The sequence below is a fragment of the Cherax quadricarinatus genome, chromosome 38, assembly GCF_038502225.1.
Source record: "Cherax quadricarinatus isolate ZL_2023a chromosome 38, ASM3850222v1, whole genome shotgun sequence".
Taxonomy (NCBI): Eukaryota; Metazoa; Arthropoda; class Malacostraca; order Decapoda; family Parastacidae; genus Cherax; species Cherax quadricarinatus.
This window is the reverse complement of record NC_091329.1, coordinates 8,065,002-8,080,001: the sequence shown is the minus strand read 5'-3', so window position 1 is coordinate 8,080,001 and position 15,000 is coordinate 8,065,002. Positions and strand designations below refer to the sequence as shown.

Here is a 15,000-nt window from a genome sequence, read left to right as displayed (position 1 = left end):
ATACTGCACGAGTACTACCTGTGTTGCAGGTGTGTCATACTGCACGAGTACTATCTGTGTTGCAGGTGTGTCATACTGCACGAGTACTGTGTTGCAGGTGTGTCATACTGCACGGGTACTACCTGTGTTGCAGGTGTGTCATACTGTACGAGTACTACCTGTGTTGCAGGTGTGTCATACTGCACGAGTACTGTGTTGCAGGTGTGTCATACTGCACAAGTACTACCTGTGTTGCAGGTGTGTCATACTGCATGGGTACTACCTGTGTTGCAGGTGTGTCATACTGCACGAGTACTACCTGTGTTGCAGGTGTGTCATACTGCACGGGTACTACCTGTGTTGCAGGTGTGTCATACTGCACGAGTACTACCTGTGTTGCAGGTGTGTCATACTGCACGGGTACTGTGTTGCAGGTGTGTCATACTGCACGAGTACTACCTAGGTGTGTCATACTGTACGGGTACTGTGTTGCAGGTGTGTCATACTGCACGAGTATTACCTGTGTTGCAGGTGTGTCATACTGCACGAGTATTACCTGTGTTGCAGGTGTGTCATACTGCACGAGTATTACCTGTGTTGCAGGTGTGTCATACCGCACGAGTACTACCTGTGTTGCAGGTGTGTCATACTGCACGAGTACTGGGTTGCAGGTGTCATACTGCACGGGTACTACCTGTGTTGCAGGTGTGTCATACTGCACGAGTATTACCTGTGTTGCAGGTGTGTCATACTGCACGAGTACTGTGTTGCAGGTGTCATACTGCACGGGTACTACCTGTGTTGCAGGTGTGTCATACTGCATGAGTATTACCTGTGTTGCAGGTGTGTCATACTGCACGAGTACTGTGTTGCAGGTGTCATACTGCACGGGTACTACCTGTGTTGCAGGTGTGTCATACTGCACGGGTACTGTGTTGCAGGTGTGTCATACTGCACGAGTACTACCTGTGTTGCAGGTGTATAGATATATTTCACAAAACGGGTCACCCTGATACATCATACAAGTATATTGGTTCACTTCAACATAGTTGTATATTTCATGCAGGTGGAAAAAATGCTACAGTAAGATTTTATACAGAGAAGCAACCGAGAGCTTTATATATATATATATATATATATATATATATATATATATATATATATATATATATATATATATATATATATATATGTATATATATATATATATATATATATATATATATATATATATATATGTATATATATATATATATATATATATATGTATATATATATATATATATATATATATATATATATATATATATATATATATATATATATGTATATATATATATATATATATATATATGTATATATATATATATATGTATATATATATATATATATATATATATATATATATATATATATATATATATATATATATATATATATATATATATATAAAACCTTCAAAGTGGTGTGTATCGTTGTACTTGTTTACTGTTGTACTGCCAACAACAGTGAACAAAAGACACGTGTTGCAAAGCGTGCTTTTATTGGACAACGTTTCGCTCTGTGTGGAGCTTTATTAAGTCATGACTTTGATAAAGTCATGACATTTAAACCCCGGCGCCTCTGAGACATTTAAACCCTGGCGCCTTTGAGACATTTAAACCCTGGCGCCTCTGAGACATTTAAACCCTGGCGCCTTTGAGACATTTAAACCCTGGCGCCTCTGAGACATTTAAACCTCGGTATTTAAGACATATAAACCTCGGCGCCTTTGAGACACTTAAATCCTATCGCCTCAGATATTTAAACCCCGGCGTCTCTGAGATCTTTAAACCCTTTCGCCTCTGAGACATTTAACCATGGTGCCTCTGAGACATTTGAACCCTCTCGCCTCTGAGACATTTAAACCCTGGTATATGAGACTTAAACCGTGGCGTCTCTGAGACATTTAAACCCCGGTATATGATATATAAACCCTGGCGTCTCCGAGACATTTAAACCTCAGAGACTGTGCAGTTAAAAGATTTTCCAAGCTGAGGGACTGACCCGCTCAAAACTACTTCTTCAAGTTGGTGGACTGATGACATCAGTCCTCTGTATGGGACTGAAGAGGCCTCCCATATGGGCGAAACGTTTTGTAAACAAAGATGTCAAAGTGTTGCATATGTATCGAATTCATTAAACCTTACTGGCACTCTGGGGGTGCGCGGGTTGAGATCAAGCTCCTGTGCCCTTTGAGGGTATTGAGCTACAGCTCCTGTTCCTCTTGAGGGTGTTGAACTACAGCTCCTGTTCCTCTTGAGGGTATTGTCATGCGCGGCCGCGCAGGTGCGCAGCTGTAGAGTAACACTCATTGTATCTGTTGGTGCGAATGAGCTACACTGAAGAACTGTGAGTAATTAGGAACGTGGGTTGGTAATACTGGAAGACTGTGAACAATAAGGAACGTGGGTTGGCAACACTGAAGAACTGTGAGTAATTAGGAACGTGGGTTGGTAATACTGGAAGACTGTGAACAATAAGGAACGTGGGTTGGCAACACTGAAGAACTGTGAGTAATAAGGAACGTAGGTTGGTAATACTGGAAGACTGTGAACAATAAGGAACGTGGGTTGGCAACACTGAAGAACTGTGAGTAATTAGGAACGTGGGTTGGTAATACTGGAAGACTGTGAACAATAAGGAACGTGGGTTGGCAACACTGAAGAACTGTGAGTAATAAGGAACGTAGGTTGGTAATACTGGAAGACTGTGAACAATAAGGAACGTGGGTTGGAAACACTGAAGAACTGTGAGTAATAAGGAACGCAGGTTGGTAATACTGGAAGACTGTGAACAATAAGGAACGTGGGTTGGCAACACTGAAGAACTGTGAGTAATAAGGAACGTAGGTTGGTAATACTGGAAGACTGTGAACAATAAGGAACGTGGGTTGGCAACACTGAAGAACTGTGAGTAATAAGGAACGCAGGTTGGTAATACTGGAAGACTGTGAACAATAAGGAACGTGGGTTGGCAACACTGAAGAACTGTGAGTAATAAAGAACGCAGGTTGGTAATACTGGAAGACTGTGAACAATAAGGAACGTGGGTTGGCAACACTGAAGAACTGTGGGTAAGAAGGGACGTAGGTTGGTAATACTGGAAGACTGTGAACAATAAGGAACGTGGGTTGGCAACACTGAAGAACTGTGGGTAAGAAGGGACGTAGGTTGGTAATATTGGAAGACTGTGAACAATAAGGAACGTGGGTTGGCAACACTGAAGAACTGTGGGTAAGAAGGGACGTAGGTTGGTAATATTGGAAGACTGTGAACAATAAGGAACGTGGGTTGGCAACACTGAAGAACTGTGGGTAAGAAGGGACGTAGGTTGGTAATATTGGAAGACTGTGAACAATAAGGAACGTGGGTTGGCAACACTGAAGAACTGTGGGTAAGAAGGGACGTAGGTTGGTAATATTGGAAGACTGTGAACAATAAGGAACGTGGGTTGGCAACACTGAAGAACTGTGGGTAAGAAGGGACGTAGGTTGGTAATATTGGAAGACTGTGAACAATAAGGAACGTGGGTTGGCAACACTGAAGAACTGTGGGTAAGAAGGGACGTAGGTTGGTAATATTGGAAGACTGTGAACAATAAGGAACGTGGGTTGGCAACACTGAAGAACTGTGGGTAAGAAGGGACGTAGGTTGGTAATATTGGAAGACTGTGAACAATAAGGAACGTGGGTTGGCAACACTGAAGAACTGTGGGTAAGAAGGGACGTAGGTTGGTAATATTGGAAGACTGTGAACAATAAGGAACGTGGGTTGGCAACACTGAAGAACTGTGGGTAAGAAGGGACGTAGGTTGGTAATATTGGAAGACTGTGAACAATAAGGAACGTGGGTTGGCAACACTGAAGAACTGTGGGTAAGAAGGGACGTAGGTTGGTAATATTGGAAGACTGTGAACAATAAGGAACGTGGGTTGGCAACACTGAAGAACTGTGGGTAAGAAGGGACGTAGGTTGGTAATATTGGAAGACTGTGAACAATAAGGAACGTGGGTTGGCAACACTGAAGAACTGTGGGTAAGAAGGGACGTAGGTTGGTAATATTGGAAGACTGTGAACAATAAGGAACGTGGGTTGGCAACACTGAAGAACTGTGGGTAAGAAGGGACGTAGGTTGGTAATATTGGAAGACTGTGAACAGTAAGGAACGTGGGTTGGCAACACTGAAGAACTGTGGGTAAGAAGGGACGTAGGTTGGTAATATTGGAAGACTGTGAACAATAAGGAACGTGGGTTGGCAACACTGAAGAACTGTGGGTAAGAAGGGACGTAGGTTGGTAATATTGGAAGACTGTGAACAATAAGGAACGTGGGTTGGCAACACTGAAGAACTGTGGGTAAGAAGGGACGTAGGTTGCTAACATTGAAGGACTGTGATTAATAAGGAACGTGGGTTGGCAACACTGAAGGATTATTTTGATAAGGAACGAGAATTGGCAGTACTGACAATATTTCTCAGTGATAAGAAAGAAATAGTTGAGAGTACTGAGGATGTTTCTCAGTAACAAAGGAAGATTTACAATGGGAACTAGGAATGCGTTCCCAGGAATAGGAATATTAATCTGGAATCAATTTACAGAAACAGAAGACTGAGTCTGTCCTTCCTTGTTCTTCCTGTTAGCGTACATCTACGTTTCTCCTCTTTATTTACGTTCCTCGTCTACCCCTTCAAGGGAGGTGGAGGGGGAGGGCCATGATGCCCCTGGAGCGGTCTTCATCCAAGGAATTGGAGCTACCCTTCCTTTCCTCGGATCAAACTTGATCACCTCCCATTCCACCAATTCTCTGTTATGACTACTTATTCTCTTCATTTTCTGTTCACTCTTCCTTCGTTTAGACCCGTTTCTTCCTCTGTCCGTGTATCTTTCCTTCTACTTATTCCTTTTGCTTTTTCTATCCATATTCTTTATCCTCCCCTATTCTATTCTTCTCTTCTATTTCTAATTTTAATATCTATCTTCAGTGCTATATATCTGTCCGTGTTCCTTCCATTGTATGTCTTATTCTATCCGTTTTATTTGTACTATTTCCTCTCTATCTTTAACTCCCTCTTTAACTCGAGTTCTCTTATTATCTCTATTGCTTCCTCTCTATCCCTATACCACCCTTTTATCTACCCCTGTATCATCCTTTCATCTATTCCTATATCTTCATCCTAATAGCTAGCTCTTCTGTCTGTCTTCCAATTCTTTCCCCTCTTTTTCCTTATTCCCTCCTCTATCTTGTTTTCCCATCTCTCACTATTCCATACTCTTCCTATTATCTCCTCTCTATTCCTACTCTTTCCCTTCCTCTGTCTCACTATTCCATACTCTCCCTATTATCTCTTCTCTCCTCTATCTCTCTTCTTTTTTACTCAGACGTCAGAGATTTGGCAGTCTTTGGTAGGATTAGTTAAACGATTTCACATTCAAGAGAGGATTTAATTCTCTCAGTTTTGTTTCTCTCTCTCTCTCTCTCTCTCTCTCTCTCTCTCTCTCTCTCTCTCTCTCTCTCTCTCTCTCTCTCTCTCTCTGTCTCTCTCTCACTCTCATGATACATATCACAGGTGTTGACACGACAGGTGTGAAACACCTGTCCCACACAACACCTACCACTCAGATAATGGAAGAGGTAAAGTGGAAAGGGAGAAGGTTGAAATTATGAAGTGTATAGTGGAAGGGGAGTTGACAGGGAGGGTGGTGGTGCTCCACCACAGGGAGAGTGGTGATGCTCCACCACAGGGAAGGTGGTGGTGCTCCACCACAGGGAAGGTGGTGGTGCTCCACCACAGGAGAGTGGCGGCTCCACCACAGGTGGGTGTGGTGCTCCACCACATAAGTAAGCGCCGCGGGTTCACATTTAAAGCAGCGCTATCTGCACGACAACCAAACACTACCACTATCACCATTCCACTACCACTACAACCAACACCATCATCACCACAGTCACCATTACCACCACTATGACTGTTGCCAACATTGCCATTACCACCATTCCTCCACTACCACAACTAGCATGCTGCAACCACCATTCCTCCACACCTACCACCACCACACACACATAGTTACCTACTCGTTATAATTTAGAAACTGTAAAAAATGTTATCTTGAAGATAGCATCACGGACATCTCTTGAAGGAAAAGACGCATCACAGACGTCTCTTGAAGGAAAAGACGCATCACAGACGTCTCTTGAAGGAAAAGACGCATCACAGACGTCTCCCGAAGGAAAAGACACATATCAGACGTCTGCTGAAGGAAAACACGAATTAAAAACGTATCCTGAAGGATAGGCTGCAATACAGACGTCTCCTGAAGGAAAAGACGCGTCACAGACGTCTCCTGAAGGACAAAATTTCCCGTAGATGTCTGCTGAAGGACGGGATGCACCACAGACTTCTCCTGAAGGAAAAAAAGCATCACAGACGTCTCCTGAAGAACAGGATGCATCACAGACGTCTCCTGCATGATAGGATGCACCACAGACGTCTGAAGGATAGGATGCACCACAAACGTCTCCTGAAGTAGAAGATGCACCACATCACCACATCTCTTTCAGCACATGATACACCACAGACATCTCTTTCAGCACATACACCACAGACATCTCTTTCAGCACATGATACACCACAGACATCTCTTTCAGCGCATGATACACCACAGACATCTCTTTCAGCACATGATACACCACAGACATCTCTTTCAGCACATGATACACCACAGACATCTCTTGCAGCACATGATACACCACAGACATCTCTTTCAGCACATGATACACCACAGACATCTCTTTCAGCACATGATACACCACAGACATCTCTTGCAGCACATGATACACCACAGACATCTCTTTCAGCACATGATACACCACAGACATCTCTTTCAGCACATGATACACCACAGACATCTCTTGCAGCACATGATACACCACAGACGTCTCCTGAAGGAAAAGATTCATATCTGGCGGTCGAGGGGAGAGATGACCTTGAAGAAGCTAGTGATTTTTGTTGGTCTTTTTGTTACGTGGGAAACTCGGAATGTTGATCATATGTAAGGATCTTAAATCTCTCAGACAATACTGGGGAGTGTGGCCACTCGGCCGTACGGACCGGTAGGGTTTAGTGCTTACCAGGAAATAATAATATATATAATAAAAATAATATTAAAAATATTTAATAATAATAGTTATTTTTGCCATATCACTGAGAAACAGTGTTTGTGAAAAGGGAAGGAACTGTAGCATTGTATATGAAGACGTCAAGAAGTTTAATGGTACAGCATACAGTAACAACAACTTGATAAGACACATGTATAACACTTGGGTATCGCCCTTGGAGCAACATGAGCCCCCCGGGTCCAGACGAACTGTTTTCGTGGGTTCTTTAAAGAACACCAGATGAAACTGTGTGAGCTGCTAGCTCCGATGTTCAACCTGTCGTATCAAAAGTTATTATGCCCGATATGGGGAAGATGGCTAGTGTAATTCATAACTTCAAACCTTCGTATTACTGCTCTCTCTCTCTCTCTCTCTCTCTCTCTCTCTCTCTCTCTCTCTCTCTCTCTCTCTCTCTCTCTCTCTCTCTCTCTCTCTCTCTCTCTCTCTCGACTACCTTCTTGCTTCTTGCTTTCCCTCTCATGACAGTATATTTGGCCTGACAAACACAGCCGTTCTTCTGCTTAAGCCGTGGTGTCAGCATGTGTGGTACATGTTCTTGCCGGTGGGGCAGGGGTTTGGGGGGAGGGGGAGGATTGTTGGGGTGGAAGTGGTGAGGCTGGTGGAGTAGGATGGGTAAGGGAGAGGGGAGGGATGTGGCTTAGATGGTGGGAAGGGAGGATATGTTAAAAGGAATGGCGGTGAGGGAGCGCGACCCTCCCAGACAGTTCACCTTCACAAGACACAACAAAACTACCACCAACAACTCACCAGAAACCAATATACTTGTGCTTGTAGATAAGGTCTTATTGGAGGTTAGCAAGGGGCTCTTAATTCCTCTTGTGTCCAAGGGCCTCTTGCTGCTTCCAACTTATTATGTTATTAGAGGATCTAATTCTGCCAAGGAGCCTTCATGACTGTGACCGCTAGTTGGAGAGCAGATCGGAGAATCTTCTCAATCACCCAGGCCCTCAGGCTGCGACTTCTGTGTCGGGAAATTTGGGAAGACGGGGGAGAGGATCGACTCCAATGGAGCCGAGTTTTTGTGAGTTGAAAGTCTTACTGATATACTCTTCACCCTCGCTGATCTCTAATCAGGCATATTCCTTTAGCACACCCTACCCTGCAGCGCTGTATGACCCTTGTGGATTTAGCGCTTACTTATGATGATGATAAGAATAATTCAACCAGCTAGAACACCGCCACGCTGGCAGAAGATTCGTTTGTAAAAACTTTCATGTGTAGTCACAGTGGTGGCTCATACTAACCTCCCTATGGTATATAAATATACCTAGTTCGATGAATCTTATTTTAACCAACTGGTCCAGTGGCTTACGCACTGGTCTGGAGTTTTACGACTCACTTGCCATCGGTTCGAACCCCCCACCCGTACCGTAGTTTGAAATAAAAAGTTTTAAAAGATGTGTTTAATGTAAACAAGCCACTTCCTTCAACTACAAAATATTGCCACGACTTTAAGGAGACAATGATAATCGTCTCACAACGCTGTAACGGCCCTGACAAAAATGTCCTCGTGAATCAGACCCGAAATTTTATGGGGTGATTGTAATGCGAAAAGAACCGAAATTCATTGCCGGAGGCGTCGTATGGACAACAGAATCATAATTCAGACTTTTATTGTTGAAACCTCATGAACATAAGAAAACTAAAGATTAACCAGTGAAACTTAACGGACAGTGATAACTGGTTTTGGTATTACGGAAGTTCATGAAGAAGCGACCTTCTTTCTGATGTAAATGGTTCTGAAGAATGAAACGTTGTGCAACATTTGGGAATCTTTATTGAGGAAACGTTGCACCAGCCTCTTTCTCCACCGATAACAGGAGCCGAAGTCTGCACCATCTCAAGCAGACAACGTTATCAGAAACAAGAAGGAGAAACTGGGAGAAACCTATCAAGTAAGCTTAGTGAGCAGAAGTACTCCCGCCAGAAGGATGCCAGAGCAATGGTTGCATTCTCCACCAAGGTTCCGAAAGTCACCTCAAGTATTGGAAAGACGTCTGCCTAACTACTCCACTGAACTTGAATTAAAGGTTTCAGTTCTTGAAAGCCTCTCTTATCGCCGTTTTAACTCTGTTTCATAGAAAGCTGGTAGCTAAAACATCACTAACACTCTAGCTCACGTGATCCTTGACTACACCTCGACACGCCCACGCATGTCACAACATAACGATCAGTTGACCACGCTTCTAGGAGGCTTAAGCTTGACTTGACATAGTTTATACCTGACCTGAACTTTCCTCCATCGCATATTACCTCATATATATATATATATATATATATATATATATATATATATATATATATATATATATATATATATATATATATGAGGTAATATGCGATGGAGTGAAGACGCTACTGGTAGGTACATGTCAGCCAGACATGAAATACTTATCTTCCGACCTCAGGTGAGTAAACACCTCTGTAGCACGGAAGCATTATAGATCCATGCAGACTCCAGCATGGCAGGAGCGGCAGGTCGGGACAGCTGGATCTACTTCATTGATGTTACGTTGATCCGGAGAGGCGGGCAGCCACTGCAGTGTTTCAGGATGGCCATGCCTATGCGTGGAGGCTTCCTGATCATTGTTCAGGTCAGACTAAACTGGTGGCGAGGCGACAGGTCCCGTGCCATGCGTTATGTCAACATCGACTGTATCCAGTGATGCATGTTGACTCCATCACTGTATCCGATACAGGTACTACAATAAACATAGCCACCGTACAGTATCCATCTCAGCCACAGAACAGTGTCCATCTCAGCCACGGAACAATATCCACCTCATCGCCTCAATCCTATCATTTCCCCAGTATCTGGACACGTAGTGGCGGAAGGCTACTCTCAGCTGGGTTCCAAGCAGTCAAAGCAGCCACCGGACACGACTAGACAGCACCTGACATCCCTATTAGCTGCATTAAACCAGTAAGATAGTCTCCAGCGCCTCCAGACACAACATGAAGCATCTCGGAGCATCGGGAGTACAACATAGGAATGAAAAATTACTGAAAAACTTGTCGATGGTATTATATAGCCCAGTGCTTAGTACGAATATAAGTGTTAATCTGTATACTTGTCGATGTTTAGTAGCATTTCCTACCTAATGAAGTGTGTTTGTTATACAATAGACGTCATCAGCCCGGTTAAAGGAGCCTTTTATTTACCAATTTTAAATCATTAAATTATTATTATTATTATTATTATTATTATTATTATTATATGTCTGGGAATTGCTAAAACAGCAAGGATCACACAGCACCTGGACAGTAATGACGTATAAACTGTGAAGAGAAATGTATCTTCAGTTCCTTGGATCAGGAACTTTTCAGTGGCGTCAAGGCGTTCCTTGTGAAAGGTCTGGGCGGGGGGGGAGAAGTGTACACGGGAGCCTGGTTAGGGGGGGCGAGAGGGGTTCTTGATCCCAGAAATGGGAACTGCTCGTCTTCCTCGGCTGAAACCTGTAAGATCCCAGTCCCTCCAGATGCGTGTTTGACTCTTGCGGGTTTCGCGTTTCCCCGTGAAAAATAGTGATGCATCTGCCACGATCAGTTTCTCCTTCCTACTCTTCTTTTCTCCTTTTTTTCTTTTTCTTCTTTCTTATTCTTTTTCTTCTTTCTCTTTTTCTTCTTCTTCTTCATCTGCTTCTTCTTCATCTTCCTTTTCTCCTTTATCCTTCTCTTCTTATTCTTCTTATTTCTCTTCTTTTTTCTTTGTCTTATTCTTCTTCGTCTTAAAACTGTTGTCTCAGTAATAGCGCTGCTAGAAGGATTCTCTCGTTGTGGGATTATTTAATAAGACTGACTACATAGCGTGTTGATAACGGTAATAACAAGGTTGGTCAGTACAACAGCACTGCCTGAATCAGACAGAGAGAGAGAGAGAGAGAGAGAGAGAGATACTCTTCCCATCATTGCTTTAAAACAGTAGTGTGCGTCTGGCGATCCTCCGCCCACCCAGGCGTAGTTACCTCTCCTTAAGGCACGGGGTCTCTTGCTTGTCTGGCGATGTTCCGCCCACCCTGGCGCCGCTGTCTGAAGCACACGTCTCTGTGCTTGGCGAGGCTGTGGCGAACCTCCGCCCATCTTGGCGTCAGAGACCGCCCACGGCATAAAACCTGGATAACGATATATTCACTTGACTTCCTTCCGTCTCTCTGGCACCGAGGAGGGATGTTCTGACCCATTATTCCCCTCCCCCACCTCTCTCTCTCTCTCTCTCTCTCTCTCTCTCTCTCTCTCTCTCTCTCTCTCTCTCTCTCTCACACACACACACACACACACGCACACACAGGGGGTATCCGTCCTTGACACAGTTTTAAGCCCATCCTCGGAACCCTAGAAAAGGTTAGGAATTTTAATCTTTCCTGGAGCAAGGTCACCCACACCCAAGGTCATCTGATGCCTGATGGAGTCTATATTTTTTGGGTGATGAAGTCAGTGTCAGGGGGCCTTACTGTTTTCATTTTCATCTCTTGTGGTAAATTTTAACTGTGGATTGTCATTTAGGTTGTGTGTTTATTTACGTCATTGTCTCGTAGAAGTATAACTTGTCCTCTATTGCATGTGTACTGTTATCTTACTGGCTATGGGGATGCAAGTTATCTTACTTGCTATGGGGATAAATTATCTTACTTGCTATGGGGATAAATTATCTTACTTGCTATGGGGATACAAGTTATCTTACTTGATATGGGGATACAAGTTATCTTACTTGCTGTGGGGCTACAAGTTATCTTACTTGATATGGGGATACAAGTTATCTTACTTGTTGTGGGGATACAAGTAGTTATCTTACTAGGGGGATAAAAGTAGTTATCTTATCAGGGGGATACAAGTAGCTATCTTGCTGTTTGGGATATAAGTATAATAGTTATCTTACTTGCTGTGGGGATACAAGTACGGTAGTTATCTTACGTGCTGTGGGGATACAAGTACAGTAGTTGCTGTGGGGATACAAGTACAGTAGTTATCTTACTTGCTACGGAGATACTACTGTTGTTACTACTGCCACTGTTATTATTATTATTATTACTGTTATTATTATTATTATTATTATTATTATTATTATTATTATTATTATTACTTCTGTCTTCGTGCCAGCAATATTTATGATATCTGCTGGTAGTATGTTGAGGAGTCTTGATCCACATATGTTGACACAGTGTTCTCTAATTGTACCCGCGGCCTCTCCTTTTCTTCGCTGGGTTTTATTCCATGTATATATATTATAAGGTATCTCTCCTCCATGCCAGAAACAGAGAGAGAGAGAACAAACCAAGTGATTTGAGACGCTCCAGGTAATTTAGATTTTTCAAAAAATCTGTGCGGCCCTCTGCGTTTTCCAGCTCTGCTCTCTCTCTCTCTCTCTCTCTCTCTCTCTCTCTCTCTCTCTCTCTCTCTCTCTCTCTCTCTCTCTCTCTCTCTCTCTCTCTCTCTCTCTCTCTCTCTCTCCCTCTCTCTCTCTCTCCCTCTCCCTCTCCCCTGCCTTGAAAGTTTCTGTGAGCACAACAGTATTCAAGTCGTGAGAGCATAAGTAATCTGAAAAATACCATCACTGACGTTGCTTCTCTTGTTTTGAAAGTTCTCATAAGTTATAATAATAATACTAATAATAATAATAATAAACAATAATAATAATATAATTATAATAATATAAAAATGGTATTAATAATAACAAAGAGAGAGTGAGAATGAAATAGAGGACTTTGAATCCTTGAAGGTGACAGGTCAGGAAGGAGTCCCAACATATTGTGAGTGAGGTAGACCATGTAGTACTGAGCTGCAGTCTGACACTACAACAACAATAACAACATACAGGGCTAGTAAGATGGTACCACTACCGAGACTCTCCAGACGTTTCAACCAGTGGCTATTGGAAGTACACTTTCTTGCTTTTAGTGGACAGAGGATCGAGCCTTTGCCACTACGCGTTGCGCTGCACGTCCCACACGGCTTTAGCGCTCACGTAAATTTAGAAGTGGCACGATGGCATTCATTAAACTGTTACCGTTATTTCTAGAGAGAGAGAAAGATATACGTATATGCGGCCAAGCCACAGTTTGTTAATTGGACCAATATCACATGTTTCGTGTTTCCATTAATATTTGTGTGTGTGTGTGTGTGTGTGTGTGTGTGTGTGTGTGTGTGTGTGTGTGTGTGTGTGTGTGTGTGTGTGTACTCCTATTTGTGGTTGCAGGGGTCAAGACATACCTCCTGACCCTGCCTCTTCACTGACCGCAACTAGGTCCTCTCTCTCCTTGCTCCATGAGCTTTATCATACCTCGTCTTGAAGCTATGTATGGTTCCTGCCTCCACTATATCACTTGCCAGACTATTCCACTTCCTGACAGCTCTATGACTGAAGAAATACTTCCTGACATCCCTTTCACTCATTTGAGTCTTCAGCTTCCAATTGTGACTCCTTGTTTCTGTGTCCAATCTCTGGAACATCCTGTCTCTGTCCATCTTGTGTGTGTGTGTGTGTGTGTGTATGTGTGTGTGTCTTGCCGAATAGGTAAAACTTGCGATTTTGGCTTAAATAGCAACACTCTTCTTGCCGAATAAGGCAAGCGAAAATTTGTGTACGCAGTAACTTCGCAAAAATCATTCTGAACCTAACGAGAAAAAATATTTCATTGTGTTTGTTTATTATTAAATTATTTTAAACCTATCTAAAATACATTTCGTTGGATTAGGCTAAATTAAATTGCATTTGTTATAATAAGGTTAGGTAAGTTTTCTAAGGTTCTTTTAGTACAACATTATTAATTTTTATATTAACATAAATGAAAAAAAAATATATCTTTGAACGTATACGAGAATTTTTTTTAGAAAGGACTTAATTTTAAATGAGTTCTTGCTAATTGACCAGATATATAAGGAGAGAGAGAGATAAGGAGAAGAAGATTATCCTTGATAATGTGAGTAGTCACGAAAGCGCGTGGAATTTCTCTTATTCTTTCAGAGTGGTTGTTTTGCATATTCTGAAATCACCTGTTTACTGTGATCTTATTGCATATATATATATATATATATATATATATATATATATATATATATATATATATATATATATATATATATATATATATATATATATATATACACACACACACACACAAAACAACCTCTGTGAAAGAGTAGTGAAATTCCAAACGCTTTCGTGACTATTCACATTGTCAAGGAACTATGAAAGTAATACAAACAAAGGAAGGCAATTAAAGGGCTTAGACTACACCTCACAGTCAACCCCCAGAACAAAGAAACACCTGACACGCGACAATACCGGACTCATAAGAAAAGAGGAACACTGCAGTAGGCCCGCTGGTCCAACTAGACATTTAAAATTGCTCGAAATACTTTTTACAACCCAAAAAGGGACAACCAACCTTATTCAACTAAAAATATGTTGGTTCTCTCTTACCATGAAAACTTGGTTGATATGCCTTCTCTTCTTAAGACTTTTAATATTAAAGTTGTATTTAAAAATCTTGATACAGTAAAAAAAAATTTTGATAAAGAATTCCCCCCAAAATGCTGACGGATGTGTCTATAAGATTCCTTGTAAAATTTGCGATAAAGTTTATTACGGTCAAACTAGTAAAAAATCTCGAACTTAGATTAAAACAACATAAATATAGCATTAGAACTGGACAAGATTCCAATGCTCTATTTATTCATATGAGAGATTTTAACCATCCAATTGATTTTCAAAAAGTTGAGAAAGTTGTATCAAGCAAGTCCATTGTTGACAGAAATTTAATTGAATCTTGTTTCATAAAAAGCAGTTTTGAAAATAATATGAATAT

The 15,000-nt window shown here is 41.9% G+C and overlaps 1 protein-coding gene across 11 annotated transcripts in view; it reads left to right on the top strand.

Annotated features, from left to right (window-relative positions):
• The window catches only part of unc-13, a 1,383,522-nt gene that overhangs the window by 161,673 nt on the left and 1,206,849 nt on the right, over positions 1-15,000 (top strand). The window lies entirely within an intron of this gene.